Raw genomic sequence first — 19698 nt, forward strand, 5'->3', positions numbered from 1 at the left:
TGCTAATTAAGCATTCTTTCCCAGACCCTGTTCCCCCCTCCCTTCCTATTTAAGTCAGGTCCGCCCTGACCTAAGGGGGGGGGGGTGGTATATTCAGACCATCTATCATCTGCCATGTCAATAAAGTTCTTGGAACCCTGAACTCCCTCGTGTCATTGGGACATTCTATCATGTTCCACCGCCGTGGAGGCCCACATCATCAAGCAAGCTAGCCAAGCCGTTCTGAGCCAAGGAGTGACCAATTCCGAGGGGCACAGTTGGGGCCTCCCTCTTCCCCCTAGTCTCTCTCACAGCACTCGGGCCAGTTGCTCAGTGCGCTCCCCGTCTCTGTTCTGCTGCAGCCTCCCCACGCAGTCTGGGAGCCCCACAATGGAGGCCAGTCGGTCCTAGGCCACCTCTTGGCCCAGGGATCCCCACTCGAGAGCCCTACCTTCCCAGGGAACCTCAGACTGAGTGAGAACTCCCCAATCCAGGTGGGTCCCCAGCTTCTCACAGAGCAGCACCCCCCTGGTGTGCAGAGTAAACCCAGTTGAACTTCCCTCGCACTTCTGCTTTTCCCCCGTGGGCAGAAGACACGTGCGACCCACAACACAACAGAGAACTCACGCCCACATGTGGACCATCATTTTCTCCAGCATCATCCAACATATTCTAAACTATCTCCATAATACAATGGAATTAAAATTTTCAGTATGTCTAAAATCAAGTTTATTGTCTCCCCTTTCTGAGTCCATGCACACTGGATCTATGTTTTGCAAACTGGCCTTCTGAAACATTCACTTCCTTACACTAAAACCCAGAGCTTTTCTTTCTTCCTTTCTTTCTTCCCTTCTTTCTTCCTTTCTTTTTTCCTTCTTTCCTTCCTTCCTTCCTTTATTCCTTTCTTTCTTTCTTTCTTTCTTTCTTTCTTTCTTTCTTTCTACCCTTCACATCTGATCACGTACCAGGTATCATACATTTTATGCTCAAAACACATATCACATCTCAGACTGTTCCTTTTCTTCATGCCGCTTCTGTCACCCAAAGAATCTATGATATTGACATGTCTTTCTAGAGATAAAAATTAAAATTATTTTAAAAATCATCTGTGGCTAAGTTTGACCAATCAGAACAGACACATCTTTAAGACAGGCGAGACCTTGGAAACAATTCAGTTGTTATGCTCTAGATCCCTAGGAGCTACACTGGAAGGAAGAAGCTGTAAGGATAGAGGTACTCAAGAGTGCCAGACACAGTTCCTAGTTAACAACTGTATAGTGGCATTTCAATAGGTGGTTAAGAAGACCATGTGCTATGGCAGCAGTATGGTTCTCACTGTGTAGAAGAAAGGCAAGAAGTGGATGTAAGCTTCTTTGTCTATGTGGCTTTCTCTAGAAATGGCTCAGTCCTCTTACACCTAGTTTATCACCCAAAATATAGTAATACAGTCCTGTGTAGACACATATGAAGCCCTGAAATTTCATCTTTACTTGACAACAATTTGCCCCCAACAAAATCTGAGGTGCATTTTTACTAATGGAAAGAAATATAAATAATAAATTGAAAGTAATAATAATATCATGCTTCATGTTTCATAAATTGTTGCTTCAAACACAAAACACAAATTTCTCCTTTTTGTCTGTGTGATATGCACAGAGGCCCAAGAATTATAAAGGAACTGTTGAATTACAGGCCATAGGGAGTTTTCTGGTGACTCTTGTATGATTTCCATTTATGGTCTCTCTTATGACAACTATTATTGCATCAGTTCGACAAAATCAAGAATCTCTATGATCACAGTATGTCAGCCAACATACACCTTGTTGTGTTGTAGGGTCACTACGCTCTGGATTCGTTTGTGCATCCATGTCTTGGAGAGAAAACTTTATTTCTCTCTAAGTCAACTTTATTTTCATTATTTTCACTCCAGTGTATAAAGCCACTTCCCTGCCAATAAGCCCCTCTCCTGAAAACACAGTTACATCCTTTTTCTGAATGTTGTGCATAGCACTAGAGTTCTCTGAAAGTTATACCTTCAATTTTTAGGTGATTCATAACTTTTCGCTGCTTGACTACCTTTAAAAAAAAAATGACATTCTAAACCTGAACAGGGAAACACTGCAGTCAAAATGTGCATTCAATTTTTGAAACATCAATTATATTTCTCAAACCCTGCTCTACTTGGATAATAGTAAAGTACCAAACTTTCCATTTGGCCTCAAGTTCATATACATTCTCCTTCTGCACTGAAGGTGACTTCAATAGTGCTAAGGTTAGAAAAGTATAATGCAATGTGATTTTGAACTCTAAGAGTTGGGCTTGAAGCAATCGCTCATTTTTGCATGAGGGAAAAAAAACTTTTGTTTATCCTGATGGGAGTTTTCCTTTCTGGACTATTGAGTATGAATTACTTCTGGAGGCCACACATGTCCCTCAGTAAACATTTGTGCATGATTGAGGGCTGATTGGGCCAGCCTGCTCACATTAAGATTATTCCCTGGTGCAAAATTAAATTTACACTAATAGCTTTTCATGACTCTCTGGATAATCTGAAAGTGAAGGCTTGCAAGTCAAAATGGCAGACTGCTCTCCTGTGCACCTGCAATGCCTCCCACACCATGTGTGGAGGCAGCTGCTCAGTTCACCCTCATCATTTCATTTCAATTCCTACAGCCAGAGTCAATTCTCAGCACATACTAAAGTGATAGGACAAAGTTTATTAATATAATAGAGTTTTCTCGGCTTCTTCCTTATGCAGCCTATGCAGACTACTCCACTTTGACCCTCTTTATCTCTTTGGATCATATAATATCAGAAAAGTAGCTTTGAGATGCAAGAAAATGGCTAAGAGGAAGACAAGTACATAGGGACTTAGTTCAGAAGCCTCAGAGAGACTATGCACTGTAGTATATAGGGTAAGCTGTATATACAAGGTAATAGATGACACAAGAAACTGGAAATATATGAAACCCAGTGGGGAGTCAAGGAATCATGACTCTTAGAAAATGTGAGAAGGTACATAAAAGACCTGGGATGCTCTAAAATTACCTTTTATTAGAATTTTGTTGTTGACACTGAGATTGTTCCAGCATTGAAGAGAGTGAATTCAGCTTATGAGTTTTACACCTGTTTTTCTTCAGAACTCTCTGTTTCAAAATGAAAGGAGAGGACCAATGTTGACATTGTATTTCTCCAATATTTTTAACTCCTAATCTCAGCTTCCATCACTTTTTTAAAGCACATTTATAAGTGATTCAGAAAATGGCATCTCAGTTGAGTAATATTATAGTTGGTATTAAAACTCCACAGTCAACCAGTATGGTCAAAATGGAATCAAAGAAATGTGAGCCCCCATGCTGAGGAGCAGAACAGAGATGGCTAAGGGGCAATTTGATCTTACATGAAATAGTTATATTTCCATATCTTGGTCCCCTTAACTGTTCCAACTTCACCCTTTTGTTAATGTCTGATATTTCTAAAAGCCAAAATGCTCATGATGCCTTAGTTACAAAGACAGAATAGCAAGAAAAAAGGTCAATAGGCGTGGGTAGAGAAATGGAATTTGCAACCATGATGAGCTGAGTTCAAACTGTGTCTTGAGCATTTATTGACATGAACCATTTATGACAGTCACAGAGGGTGACTCTGAAGGTTAAAGGAGACAATAGAGGGAAAGACTCAACATAAACCCTGTGTTGAGCACTTTTCCACTGGTAAGAACACAATATCACAGAGAGTAAAACATTAAGAAAAGAGGTTTCTTTTGTCTCTTGGTTCTAGTTAGGTGTTGTGGGGAAGTACTTGGTGATGGCCTTATAGAGTCAAATAGAAAAAAAAAACAGAAGTGTGCATAAATGTTGCTCTGATCTGTGTCTTTCTTTTGTTCACTATGTGATGGTGTTGAATATGGGGGTATGCATGCACTGGGCACACATGCAGAGGCCACAGAAGGATGTCATGATGGCAGAAGATTTTCTCTGTTGCTCTCCCTCTTATTGCCTTGAGAGTCTCCACTGAGTGCAAAGGTTGGTATTTTGGCTAGTGAACTCTGAGATCTGCCTGTCTCTGTGCCCCCAATTCTAGGACTGCAAGCACACACAGTCATACCTTGCATTTTACATGGGTACAGAGAAACAAGCTCAAGTCAAGATGCTTGCACAGAAAATGCCCTTACATACATCAGTCCAGACCCCTCTCTCTCATTACAAAGTCATCAGTATGCAATCCTAGGATTACCCAATTACCTCTACCTTATATTATCTTATCCTATCCTATCTTATCTTATCTCCTGTGAAAAACTGCATAGTTAGCCACTATATTCAAGTGAAGCTCTCATCTTAATAGTTCACAGTGGGGATTCAATTTAACACAAGAAACTTTGGAATATACACTCACAAAATACTTAAACCATAGCAAACCCCAGTTTACTTTACTTTTTAGAAATTTACTTAACAAATCACTATTTATTAAGTGCTAAATAAATAATAACCATTGTTATGATCATTACCAGGGTCCAGCATTTATTGGGATTAATTGTTGTCATAATACACTGTTATCCTGTAACCCTTCTTACTCCTGTACCTTCGCCTTTTTAAAAGCTATTAACTGAACCCAATGTACCGGGTCCAACATGAGATGCTGTATTTGCCTGTGACCTGAACTTATCTAACCACATTTAAAGGCTTTTAAAAAGCCACCCTTTGGGTATCTATTCTCCTTAACAGACAGATTTTTCCCCCATTACCATCCTGAAACCTCCATCTAAACTAAACTTGCAGCTCTTTTCTGATACCACTGAGCATCTAACAGCCAGAGGAAAAACTCCAAAAACAAATCAAAGGGTTTTCCCTGCATACTAACCCAAAGTAACCTTCCCAAAAGAGGAGGAAATGAATTCAAATACTGTCCTTTGTCCACATCATTTTCTAAGAATTCCTATAAAAATTAGTCAGATTTTTCTTTTGAAGTCAAATATCTTCATGAAGGATCATTCTGTTTAAAATACAATTTTTTTAGAGAATAACTTCAAAAGAACTTTTGTAATCCTGAGAAATGTAGAGTATCTTATCTACAATTATAGTTCCTATTGAGACAGAAGAAACTCACAAACACTGGTAAATCTCGAGTTCCTCACCATCGTCTACGTACCCATCAATCTTGTGAGGCAGATGCTATTATCGCCTTTGCACAGATTGGGGGATAGATTTAAGAAAAGAGGTCATTGGTCCACCCCATCAGAAAGTACAGAGGTGGACCAGAAGTATCTGACATTAGAGATCTATGTGGAATAAAACATGGCTCTCAGCAGTAGAGTTAACCCAAAGATATTTTTTCCTTCCCTTACTTGTCCTTACTTCCGCAGCACACGCCCTAAGCATACATGATCATGCCCATAGAGTGCTATAGATAGAAAACCATTTTTCATTGGCTAATGCTTTCACAGTCAGAAGCATTTACCCACTAACTCTGCCAGCAGCTTCTACATTGAGTCTGCACGAAAGCTCCGTGAAAACCTTCAGTCGTGGTTCGGCTCAATTCTATTTACCAAACTCCCAGACTTTTTAAAAATCGCTTTACTGGAGTTACAATCATGAGAAAACCAGTTCTACAGACGGACCTGCTGAGAGGGCAGCTGGAGAGTGTCCTGAGCAATTACAGATCAGCAGCAGCGCTTCCTGTTTCATCTTTAGACTCACAGGAGGTTCAAAGTGTGGGGAAGGGAAATCAGAGCTCTTACTGAAAGAAAAAAGGGAGTCAATGAACACTGTTTCGAATTCCACTGCACCTTGTCTCCCTGCACCTATCACACTGGCATCCATGTCAATTATTAGCAAAGCTCTACTCTGTACCGATATCATTTAGGAGAAGGGGGAGGTGCAGTATTAATCACTATGTCAGAACTGAATAGGCTGGGTTATACACATTTTATCCAGTTCTCGTCTTAATTTTACTCATTTTATCAGTAATATCTCCCCTTTAGTTTTTAACGGACAGTAATCTCTGATGTATAAAACAGACATTAGCACTGCTAACCAATGCTCCAAATCTGCCCTGTTTAGTTATACAGTGATTGTTCTTTGCATCTTGAGGCTAGTTGGTCATGATGATTTGGTTTGTTCAATGAGATATGTAAAGACATAAAATGTGTCAGTATTGAATTTCACTTGTCCTACTCTCTGACCTCACTTTCTTCTTCTTTGGTGGTCGTAGGAGCATATGTCAATATGGACTTGTCATAAGAGCTCAGAAACTGTTATGTTAATCTAATTAAAACATGTATGTCAGCAGCCTAGAATATTTTAAACCCCATCAGGACTAATATGGGCAAGAGGCAAACTCACATTATGTGTTGCCACTGAGGCTTCTGGGTTATTCATTTATTATAGCATAAGCAGCCTACCAGCTTGCTGCTTGATGTATCATTTGCATTTATGTTTGACCAAGGAGGAACAGCAAACCTTCATTGCAATGGTTTAAACAAGGGGCCTCTATGACTTATATCCTAAAAGAGCTCAAGAAGGCAATCATGGGCTGGTAGGAAGACTTGGCAATTTATTCCAACATTTAATCTCCTTCCATTTTCTTTCTTTGCCACCTGTGATTCTCTCGGTATCACTGGTGACTTCCTCAGGTGCTGCACTGATATACAAAGAGGAAGCCAAAACTCCCTGCTTTTATAATAATGAGATGAGAAAATAGATGGGTTACTTAGATGATAGAATCTTTTTCTCAAGTTGCACATGTGGAGAAGTCCACAGTGATGGCGCCGACAGGTCCGTTGTCTGGTGAAGGCCTTCCTTGCAGATGATTATCTGCTCATCATATCCCCACGTGTCAAGTACAATTATCCCTTTCCTATATTTTTCTCACAGGAGCACTATTGTGATTAATGAAGGCTCCACACTCGTGAACTAACCACCTCATAAAGATTCACTCCCTAAGAGAATCATACTTGTGGGTAGAATTTCCACATATGACTTTGGTGGAATATTGTAAACATTAAGAAGACCCGCCTTGAAGAATTTTGCCATTATCTTATTAGGAGACTCTAGGGAGAGATTTCCGTTTTCTATTCTCTCCCCCAAGAGAATAACATGAAAAAAATGTTTAAGGGTAGCCAAAATGCTGCTTCTTTAATGATACAATTATAAGGAAAATTGAATCTTTTCAAGTAGTACTTAAATGCAGATTGCTTATAAAAAGCTAAAAGCTCGCAACAACTTCAAATACACTATTAATGAAATCATTTACACTATAAAAATAGTGCATTATAGCAAAAATGCGTGTACTTTTGCATGGCACAAAATGTATTCACTGTTCTAGACTCAAGGATCATATCACAGGAAAAAAAAAGATTTAACCAAAAAGATTAATTAAAAAAAAAAAAAAAAAAAAAAAAAAAAAAAAAAAAAACTCTGCCTCTCCACCAAGCCACTAGCTGGATTTGTTATAGAATGTAACTTGAACTTCTTGAACCTCCAGACACACACTGTCAGATTGACATGGCCATCGAAGGGTTAATGTGTGTTCACTTAGCCCACAGATAATTGCTGGGACCTGACTCTGGGAAGGCAGTCATGTTGTACTCGTAGGTTTGTGAGAAGTGACTTGCTGAGTATCTTCCAGGAACTCACAACCTGGAAACGAAGTAACGTGGAACTTTTAAAGTATCCCGTGGGCCAGGCAGTGGTGGCACATGCCTTTATTTATTTATTTTTTAATATTTTATTTACATTTAAGATGCCATCCACTTTCCCCATTTCCCCTCCCTAGAAAACTCCTGTCCCATGCCCCCCTTTCCTTTTTGCTTTTATATAATTTTTTAAAATGTTAATCAAAGGATTTATAAGTTTGGCAATGCTCAATCAGAAGCGTAACCCAATACCCAACCTAGATATAAAAACTATTTTTGGCTGGTGGAGACCTGTGAACATCTGCCTCCATACCCCCTCTCTCTTTCTCTCTCTCATCACCTAGCTCACACCTTTAATCCCAGCATTTGGGAGGCAGAGGCAGGCGGATTTCTGAGTTCGAGGCCAGCCTGGTCTACAGAGTGATTTCCAGGACAGCCACGGCTACACAGAGAAACCCTGTCTCGAAAAAAAAAAAAAAAAAAAAAGTATACTTGTGGATCTAAGGAGGAAAGACTCCACAAGTGCATAGAAAACAGTGGAAGACTGAAGAAGAACATAGTATTAGAGCTAAGTGTTTAATGATTGAGCAGAAGCTTCCCCAGCAAGAGTTGAAGGAAGATATTCTTTCAAGTAAAGGAACCAAATACCCAGCATCTTTGACAGCATCATAGAACAGAAAGAGTTCTTGGGTCTATGTGTTTCATGGTGTCTATCTTATTTATCTTAGAAACTATAACAGTCATGTGATTGAAAATTATATCTGCCAAATACAGCTGCATTTCCTTTCACAACAAATTTATTATACATAATGTCAAGGGAGAAAGAACAAGCAGAGTTTTTGCTTGTAAGATACCTTCAAAGGTCTCTCCTCTCAAACAAGCAATCAGGACTTGGAAGGCCAACATGCTTCTGCTGTCATATATAAACTCATAAAAGAAAGCAAAGGAGAAGACTTCTCTACAGATATAATAAAGGTCTCTGTAGAAGCATGTGATGTAATTGGAAATGATGATCTTTCTTACATACCTCAGTTTTAAAAGATCCTAACGCAACTGAGCTCACAGATGAGACTGCCCTTTTTATTTCCTGGTACTGACCTCTGGAATATGGGGAAAGGGACAGCTACAGAAAATAAGCAACACATTTTTCAGTTATAGCCATTAAATCATAAATGATAAAGATGAATAACTTTCCAACAAAGATTTAATTCATCCACATCAAATGTGGAGACCTTAATCCTTGTGGTGAGCGAAAATCTGCAGTAAGACAAACATTACTTCAGTGTCGTGAGGACTTGTCATGTGCTTTCAGCCTTGACAAGTTATTATAACTAAAACAGCTCGCAGATAGATGCATCATAAAAATTGATATGCTAGTTGATTGGATTAGTTCATAAATGAGAAGAGAGGATATGGAACCCATGATAAAATAGCAATATGTCATTTATTTCAACTTTTTATTATGATATATTATAGTTATTCATAAACAAATTGGCTATGCAACAGTAGCAAGATAGCATTTGTTAAGTGCAATCCATGCGATCTTTATGAGCTGTGCATGTACTAAGTCGTTTAGTGTTCCTAACCACCATTCAGAAGGGTCTTTAATTTTAAGCTGAGATTAATTCACCCAAGCACATGTCCAGAAGGAGAAAACTTTAAATTACCCATGGAAAGATGAGGTCTCTGAGTAATAGATGCTTGGGCAGAAGCCAAACACTGCCCACAGAATGAGTAACATATCCAAGCCTGAGCCCACGTCTTCTGCCTCCAACTGATGAGTGCTCACTACAGCCTGCAATCCTCTTCCAAGAACAAAAGACTATATGACGAGTCACTGATCAAGTCACATGGATTCTCATTCATACAATTAATACTCCATTCAACTGATTTTGGATAATGGGAATAACATTGTTTTCGTTCCATACTTAAGAAAACAATAAGACACACGCATAGGTATATGGAAACAATAAGATACACACATGGCTATGTCTTATTGCTGATACCTTACATAGTAGAGAAGGTTAGGAAAGAATCATTTCACTCACTAAAAGCTTCTTTTCTCCATGCAACACATTGCAGCTACTCTACTCTCTGTTAAATATATGTGTGGGAGATAGTGTGCCACAATACTATTGGAAGCATAAACATATTCTTTCTCCCTTTTTTTTAAAATATAAACTGGGGGACAATGTTTAGTTGTATATAACTGCAAGGACTTAGAAATTCTTTGAGGAAAAATTGGCTGTAGTCCTAAATTAAAGCTATCAGAACAGCAGACAGATCACAGGGGATCCCATACAAGGGATTCATCACCAGTTCATGCATGAGACTGCATGCTGTGGAGGAGGTGAGACACTCAGGGCAAGTCAGCTACACAGATTTCCTCTCAGCATCAGACGAAGAGCAGCCCTGACAGTAAGCCTTCATGAGGTTTAGCATCTGCAGGAGAGCTGTCTTACAATCTAGGAGGAGATTGCCCCTGGGCCTCCAGGTTTCTGTCCCCCTCTTCCTTAGAAGTCTCTCTCCATTACGAGTCTATTAAAATTCTTTCCTCTTGGTGGAAGCAAGTACAGCAGACAAGAAGAAAGGAGAACTAAATTAACAGCCTGTTAGGTAAGCCTCGCCTCTCTTTTAATTGAGTCTCTATTCCTTCAACAATTATTTCTCAAGGATCTAGATGTGGGAGACATTTTCTCACACATGTGAACAAATCACACACACACACACACACACACACACACACACACACACACCTCTGTCTTTCTGAGACTTATATTCTGGTGAATTTCATGTTTCCATTATGTTAGAGAAAAAGTAGCCAGAAGGAAGAAAATTGAAATCCTGACTAAAGTTTTTGAGATGCCAACTTAAATTGATAAATGCAAGTCTTTAATTTTGAGCCATCTTGAACAGCTCTCTCCTCCCTCCCCAGACCTGCTTCTCAACACAGCAGACACCAGTACCACAGTGGTATTTTGGGAGGTGGGAAATAGCGTTTGTGCCAACAGATCTGTAAACATTTCTAAAGATGTTCCTTGAGTGTCAGTAACTTCTGATTTGGTTGGGGGGAAAGTTGGGGAGCAGAGGACTACTCAGTCAACACTATGCCAATGCAAAAATTTAAGTATAAAATAATATAGTCACTAACTATGACTCAGGATGCTTCAAAGAGAGAAGGATGGGGTCAGAGATCTTCATAAAAATATGTCCCCTCCTCCACTGAAGCAAAGTGAATCCCCAATTGTTTCATATAAATGTAACATGATGGATTTGATATCAGGGAACTTTGGGCTTACCATCTGTCAGTGCTCCCTAACAGACCTTGTCTAGACATGGTGAGCTGGTCAACTGTCCAGACCCCAAAAGATCCATGTTCCTAATTTGAACAGATGCCTCATTATGCATGGTAATTAAGCATAATCAAGGAAGAAACTAGCCAAATGACTCAGTCATTTGTAATAAACAGAAGGGCTTTCTCTTGTAACACCTACAAACAGGACCTCAAGTTTGGGCACAGTCAGCTAATGACCACATTGCCAATCACAAGAGTCAGGGAGACAAATAATCCTTAATTCTTACAAAATCAAAGGATGAGGTCTACTACATATCTTCAACAAAGCAGCAACATGGTAACACAATATTTGCTGAGAAGGATCATTCAGATAGAATAAATTAAAAAAAAGTGCAATTTATCTAAATAAATAAAATTGCCCCTACCAAAAAAAAAAAAGTAAGAAAGGAAAGAAAATCAAGTGATTCCGTTTCAGAAACTTCTTATTCAGTTCTCTGGTCTCTAGCATCAAAAAGGGACTTGATACTCAGAGAGGGAAGTGAACCTGTGAAATTTACCCTTGGCCACAGTGGAAAAGATAGTGGATCTAAGATGAAATCAAATCTTAGTTCTCCATGTTCTACTTGCACAGAAAACTGCTCACTGACGTCAGGGCTACCTCCAAAGGACAACAGCTATAATCCCATATTTGATGGATTTATGGCTCCAGCAAGGAGACAGATACTAGTTATGTGTTATGGGGATATTCATGGATTCATGCAATTACTGTTCCCAAGATGTACCTACTTATATTGATTTCTCTTGAAATTATATATATTATTTCAAGAAGGAAATAGTTCCATTCTTTGCTTAATATTTGATATTTGACAGAGATTGACCTTTTGACTAAATTACCAACCTGGACAATTTGTTCCTAAATACTGACAGAAATCAGAACATCCTAGAGTAACAGACTTTTCTGAAGACATCTATCAATGAAAAAATAAAATTGAGTCATTAGATGGACATCATTTTATGAGAGACAAGTGATAACAACTAAAAGTTTGTAAAATTCTGAAAAAAGAAAGTAAACTCAGAATGGATCTCCCAAGTCTTTTCATTGACATTTCTACAGATTTAAAGGTTTTTTTTAACAGCAAAGCTATACCACCTAATGGTTTCATAACCTCCTCCCAAGACTGCTATCAATTGGACATCAAGTATTCAGATACCCAAGCCTATAGAGTACATTTCTTATGAAAATCATCACAGTTACCCAACCAAGACTGAAGACAAAACAAGTGACAGAGTTGATGAGTAAAAAAAAAAAAAAAAAAACAAACAAAAAAAAAAACAAACAAACTCAGGAAAAGCAAAAGCCAGAAGTTTTTCACAGAGGAAGCTATTGGGGTAGATAATAATATCCACTATGAGTTCCTGGTCTTTTTTCTGGATGAATCATCTACCTAAAATCTCCTACTTAGTTTCCAACAATAATCATATAAGTAGATAGATTATTAATCCTATTCTAGATAGGCAGCCTTTAGCCTTGGGGTAGTACAACTGTGGCTTGAGTCAAAGCACTAGAAGGTTGAAGAGTGATCTCTTCTCATCCGAAGGTCATGATGCTACCCTAACTCATGAAAAAGAAAGAAGAAGATGAAAGAGAAGATTGAAAGTGTTGTGAGAGTAGAAATCTGAGACTAGTAGACCATGAGACTGCTAATCAGGAATCTTGGGTTGTGGCTCTACGGTGTCCTGTTACATTTGAGATCATTTTAAAAGTTTTTTTTTTTTTTTTTACTTGATTTTAATGTTTGTAAAATTCAATTACTGCTACTTCCTGTTCTGGTTGATTACCTTTGCACTTTCAGGAATAGACAGACACACTGCCATTAATCATGAGCAGAGGCACTTGTCTGGCTTTTAGAGAATAGTAGATCCCTGCCATCTCTGCAAATATTTCAGATACTGCTATTTCTTGAAGTGGATTGAAAATTTTAATTGTTAGAAATCTTGAGCTCTCTAAAGACAAAATTGTTACTTGTCTTTAGATGAAAATAGGCTGTTCTTCTTTCTCCAGCTTCTAGACCTACTACAGAATTTCTCTCCAAGCTTGTATCATTGTCAAATACACTTTCCAACTTAACAAAAAAAAAACACAAAAAAAAAAAAAAACAGCTTTGGGGAGTGAAAAACAGGTTCCTACAAGCAAGGACTGGACTGTCAAAGAGAAGGTGAAGGTCTTTCTAATTGGCATCAAACCAGCCAGTATGTGTCTTGAATCTAGGTCTTCCCCAGAGATCAAAACAGCAACAGCACAAGTGAAATACAAATGGCCTTGCCTCCAAGAACATCAATTTAACACAATTTGTCTCCCCATCCTTAAACTTGATTCTTTTAGTTGAAAGAAACATCTGTTGAGGCACTTGGCCTTGGTGAGAAAAATTAATCTAAAGATGTGGGAATCTTCACTTTCTCAGGAAACCATCTTTTAACTAAATTGACACACAGACACCTACTTGCTGTCTCTGACAAGCCTTTATTAACTAGGGACTCTTAAATTCAAGCACAAAAATAAAAATGTAGACTATCAGTCACAGAAAACATTGAAATTTTTCTTTCTATGTGTGCAACTACACTCCTTTCTTCTTCCTCTGCTCTGATGGTCTAAAATTATTCCTCAATGACTTACTGCTTTTTGTCCTAAACTTATTTGCTGGAAAGAATTGCAATATATGCTGTGGCTCAGAGTAATATATCAACTTTGGGAAAGAAGCATATAATAGACATGGCAATTTATACACTTGTTTTGGAAAGCATGGGTCAATCTGTGGAATGCTGATGTGGCCCACTCTGATATCCTATTAGACTTTTTCCTCATGGATTGCTATGTATAAAGAAATTTGAAAATTGCAAAAGCAATTCACAAACAGGTGGTATCAAAAATCTTTTATAAAAATCATAAAAATAAATTGAATGACAGTTGAAATTAGCTGCATTGTGTAATGGATCAACATGAATTATAAAAGGAAAATAAATCTGAGCATTTTGACAAGAAGTTAAAACCATCAGGAGATGAAAAGCATAATTTGTCATCCTAAAATAATTGCTTAACTTAGTTCTAAAGGCTAAAGTAAAATACATCTTGAAAATATTAGTAAAATTGCCCTGTCTTTCATAGGCCAATTTTTATGATATATTTTTTAAAGAGGGGTTTTTTTTTGAACCTTTGAAAATTTGTTTATAATTGCCTACATTCAAAACTATTTAAAACAAACTGACAAGTACACTCTGTCCCAATGCCCAACTGTCTTGAGGCTAGTAAAGCCAAAATGTTCCACCTCATGAATTCTGTGATTTGGTTCTGGTTGCCTGTGGGACTGGGTTGTTGAGGGGAAAAAATGAGAAGCTCAACCTAGACTCAGTAGGCAAGACCATTGGGGTTCATTAGCGATGTCTACCTCAGATACTTTAGAAGAAGGAAAAAGTAAAACAAGCCAAACACTTCTCCATCTTAACTTTCAAAAGCATGGTGAAGACATCAAGACATGAGTAAAGTAATGAAAATTCTTATGCCTGTCTCTTAGCATGCATGAAAAATAATTGGTGGGTTGGAGAGAATACAGATGTTCAAAATGATTTGCACAGGTTGTAATGTTTTTTTTCAAACTCTCTCAAGAAGTGGTGGGCATGCATTTAGTCATAGATGCATTGCTTCACAAGTTGCTTGGCAAGAAGCTGACATGGACCAAGGACAAGGAAAGGGGCTGCTTGACAGGAATATGACATTGGCCAAGGACAAGGAAGTAGGCCTCAAGCAGAAATCTAACATTAGACTAGAACAAAGAAGTAATTTCAGGTAGGAATCTAAATATTAGTCCAGAACAAAGAAGTAATTCCAGACAGGATTCTAAATTTTAGACTAGAACAAGGAAGTAGGCTTCAGACATGAAAATGACCTTGGGCTAGGATAGGGAAGTAGGCTCAGATACTTTGGTCATCCTGATAAGCCCTTAGAAACACTGATCACGGGAATGTTCACGTAACTGGGTTTAATGCCTTGCTTTTTCTTTGACTATTATTGTTTATTGTATTGCTTGTTTCTTGACTATTTGCATCTATTGTATTGCTAGACCCTCAACCTAGAACTGACCTTATTACATGCATGTAATCAAATGGTATAAAAGAATAAAGGAAGAGGGGGTATAGGATAGGGGGTTCTAGGGAGGGGAAATGGGGAAAGGAGATGACATCTGTACTGTAAATAAATAAAATATCCAATAAAAATAAAATATTATTAGAACACACACACACACAAAAAGAAAATTACTTGAGACAGAGAAATAGATGTTCATCCCAAATGGACTAAGGAAAAAATCCTACTAAAGAGATGTTATGTAAAACTTGTGTATAATGAAATAAAATATTAGCAAGTTTTTGACTAAAATAAAAAGTTGATCTCACAGAAATATTAGGAAGCACAGATTTGAGAAAAACATTGAACTTTGCCCTCATTAGGATTGAGTAAATGCAGCTTTAGATAACAAATTATATACCTGGTATATTAATCACTGGTCCCTGCATCTAAGATAATTGCTTCAAACAAAGAAGATATACATGCTTCAAATCTGTGTGGGTACATATAAGTACAAGGCACATTACATAGATTGAGCAGGATTTATTTACATGCTTTAAAATAACAACTAATGAAAAAAGAAGCCATGATTTTGAAAGAGAACAAGAAAATATATAAGAAAGTTTGGAGGAAGAAAAGGAAAGAAGAAAGTGATATAATAATAAAGAAAAAGAAAATATTATAGGTTTACTGAAATTAAAGAGGCCTAACGGGGGGAAGAAGGGTGCATTTATAAAACCCTGCAATACATAGTGGGCAGATGCCAGAAGTGGGTGAGAAGCTGAGGCTGAGCAGAGGGTAAGGGGTGACTAGTGAGCACAGGGGCCTGGAAAGGAGGCTCTCATCATCTGAGGCCACAGATACACTGGCATCCAGGGACCAGGGCTCAACTGTCCACAAGTCCATCCACTAACTGAGAGGTTCCCTGGCCACAGGAGTCCAGGGGAGAAAGCAAGCATAGGAGAAAGGACTCAGGGACAGATGGGTCAGAGCAGGACAAGTTAAGGTGCACAGGCAGAAGGCAGCAAAGTTTTCGGGACGGCTGAGATGAAAAATTGAAATAAAACAAATCTAAACTCTTTTGGAAACAAATTCCTCAGTGCCAAATCTAATAAAAAGGTCAGAAATTTGCTTTATCATTTGTACTATTTTAAATGGTTATACACATAGTTTTGTTTTGTTTTGTTGTTTTAATTTGGTTTCTTAGAAATAAGGGTGGTTACTGGAAATGTATTTTCTTTGTCATGGGTATTTCTAAATACTAAAATGAATGCAGTTTGCATACAAATGATTCCTGTAAGTTGATGTACTAGAATCTGGATAGTATAAATCTTAATAAAGTACCTTTTTAAAAGTCAATCAATCATTCAATCGAGCCCTGCAATAGAGGATACCTCTCAAGCATAGTTTGAGTGGGAACACCAAAAGGATGCGTCCGATGTAGTGTCTGGGTGGAGAGTTATCCACCATGCACGAATGGATAAACTGGCTAGTTTGATTCTAGCCACAAAGATGTTAGGTATATAAAAGGCGAATGAGGTGAGAACACCTGAACTGTTTTTGCCTGGAATATATTAATAGTAGACAAAAACAGATAGTATGGGTCAAATGAACTTCCTTTAATTGTTTGGCAAATTTATAAGTAAATTCCGTTGAGCCGAATTGTGACTTTAGAAATATTTTCATGGTCCCTAGATAGCCTCTACTGCCCCAGTTTCTCACTCTTTCTTAGACTTGCCTGTAGTCTCAGAATAGCTATAGAATGTGCTAGAAGTGCACTATCTTGAGATAGAGACATGTTGCATTCTGAGCCTTATTCCTGTTCTTCCTAAAAAATATTATACCTTAAGTTAAAGAAAAGTTTCCTATTACAGCCCAGACTTTGTTCCCCACCTCTTCTGGAAGCTGGATATTCATTGTTTTGTCCCATGATTATTTTGTCGCTTGCTATATATCCCTGCAGTCCCTTTCAGGCATTGTGGTACCTTTCAGGCATTATAATAATGAGGGCACACATAGTCAATATTCCAAACACCTCAGGAAATTATCTTAAGCAGTGGAGGGGCAGCCCATAAAGACTTTAGGCTTCTTGTTCAATCTTTATCTCTATAAGTAATCAGTATCATGCAACTAGTTGCAGAGGAGTATATCCACCAGTCTCAGACAACTGGTTAAACTGCAGTCCTGGATGCAGTGGGTGGAAGTGTGTGGACTCTGCTTTTGGCAGTTGGCGTAGAGATGATCTTTGCTCTTTCACACAGTAGGAAACGGCCCTTAGCACATCTGCTCCTCATGCTGTTCAAAAATAAAGGCAAACCTTATCTCCAAACCACTTACTGCATGTAGCATCTTAGAGCATTTTGTGTGTATGTTGACTTGCCTTTCTTTTTTTTTTTAATATTATAGCATACAACATAAAATATAAAGTAATATTCCTAATGTGTGTTCCCTTCTCAAGTACACTCACAGCTGCGTCTTACAGTGGGTTCTGGGTTTTGTAATTACATAGCTAGACTCCTTGTTTTTCTCAACCTTAAGGGGACTTTTTAAAATCAATTACCTATTAGCCTTATTAAATTTCATTTTTATTCTTAATGTAATTTAATTTTATGTTAGAATTTTATTTTATGGAGTATTGTGGAATTCACAGTCTCTTGCAAAATCTCTGTTTTTCATTATCTATCATAAATAGGATGGTGGCCTTAAAATTAGTAAACACAACATGAAATTTTTTAGCTTATAGAAACAAAACTTATCTAAAATTTTCTCCTTAAAAGTTGCCATCAGACAAAGCACTACTCTTAAATGCTTGTTTCTAGAAAAATCCTTAGAAATGCTGCTTTCGTGCTGTCATAGACCCCTGGGGTACTGCAAGGAACATGCTTTGTCTTGTGTTGCACTTGAGTTTCTGTGAATGTATCATTTAGTTTGACCTGCTTTTGGTCCAGCATTAATTTTACAGCCATCTCCACAACTGCCCCTTTTGTCCTTGATATTCACAAGTGGAGATGTCTGTGCTCAAGTGCATATTTATGGCTGTAAGCCTTTTCTTATATGTCAACTTAATATCTAACACAGTATCATGATCCACATATCCAAAGAGCTAACAAGACCCAAAGCTTGGAAGCAGAGCTACAAACGAGCTGTGCTAAAGTGTCTCAAAACATCCAGAGCCCACCTCTCAACCTCCGTTCATAACAGTGCAGCCTCTTCTCATACTGCCTTTGCCCAGACCCATCTGGTTCCTACTTCTTTAAGGCTACAGTTCATCTGCTGTTAGCTTTAATTAATCACATGCACAGGCTCTATAAGGTGCTTTATTTAGTAAGTGCTTTTTCTCGTATACCCTTCACCGCTACTCTAATTCCACTGACCTCACAGTATCTTCTCATCTGTTATGAAAAGAGAGAAGAGACATTAATCCCAATCAAATCCAAAGTACAGGACCATTCAATAGGTTTGATCTTGAAGCAAGTGACTTCCCACTCTAAAAACCAATGATAAATAGCATGGGTTATCCGACTGGGATGTGGCCATTTATCATCCATTAGCAAACCTCTTTTGTAAGTGTTATCATGAAAAGCTCCAGTAATGAGGAGGAGAAGCAATTCTTCCCAGCCTCTCCTTCTTCTCTCTGCTGTGACTCTGAGCTACAAGGGGCTACTTACCAATTAGCAAAGCAAATCATGGTTTGGAATATGTGAGTGATCCATAAACTGGGCTGAATGCCCAGGAAGAAAGCTTCTCTGACCCGTTATAACTAATGTTACCACTATTACCTCTTTCTTTCAATTATTTAGGCTTCCCTGATGCACAGACATGATTCCTGCCGACGGTGATGAGGAACTCACTCATTAGTCATTTTTCTGTCATTGTTCTCTGGAGGCTGTGGGGGAGGGAATGCTCACTACCAAGAATAGACTGTTCGCCCTCTGTCTGATAAATAGGAGGAAACTCTGTTATAAACATGTTAGTTTGTCATGGACAATTTCTTCTGTGATTTTGAGAAGTGGTACTAATATTGGTGATGGACCACTATACCTCATAGGCTGAAGATTTAAATAAATGCTAAATTTAAATGTGTGCTTTAAATATACCTACCTAAATCAAAATTTTTAGTTATGCTAATTATTCAGAGTCATGAAACATTGAATTATGTAGACAATAAGTGGAAATTGTTTTATGTGAAGACTAACACTTGAGTAATATATATATATATATATATATATATATATATATATATATATATATATGAAAAAACTAACAGGCAAATAACATCATTCACATACATGTATATATACAAGAAAAAAAAAAATCTCCTTACAAATGCTTGCAAGTGTTTCCACTGTTGAATTTCAGCTCTCATAGATTTCTCTAAGAATGACACTGAACACAAATTTAAAATGGTGACTATGTCATGAAGCATCATTGAAGACTATTCAGTTTCCTATCTCCATTATATAAATATGTGTTTGATGCTCAAATATATTATCGAAGAGGCCAGCTGTCTTTTCTGATCCGTACTGTAATGCTAGTTGTATCTATCTCCCACACCTTTGTGACGGTCTCCCTATGTTCCTCTCCTGCCTTGCTGCATGTGCTCTGGGCTGTGGGAGGAAGTGAGAGTGGTACAGGTGGCCATGCTTTTTTTTATGTTAGAGACTTTATTCTTTA

The sequence above is a fragment of the Arvicanthis niloticus genome, chromosome 7, assembly GCF_011762505.2.
Source record: "Arvicanthis niloticus isolate mArvNil1 chromosome 7, mArvNil1.pat.X, whole genome shotgun sequence".
Classification (NCBI taxonomy): Eukaryota; Metazoa; Chordata; class Mammalia; order Rodentia; family Muridae; genus Arvicanthis; species Arvicanthis niloticus.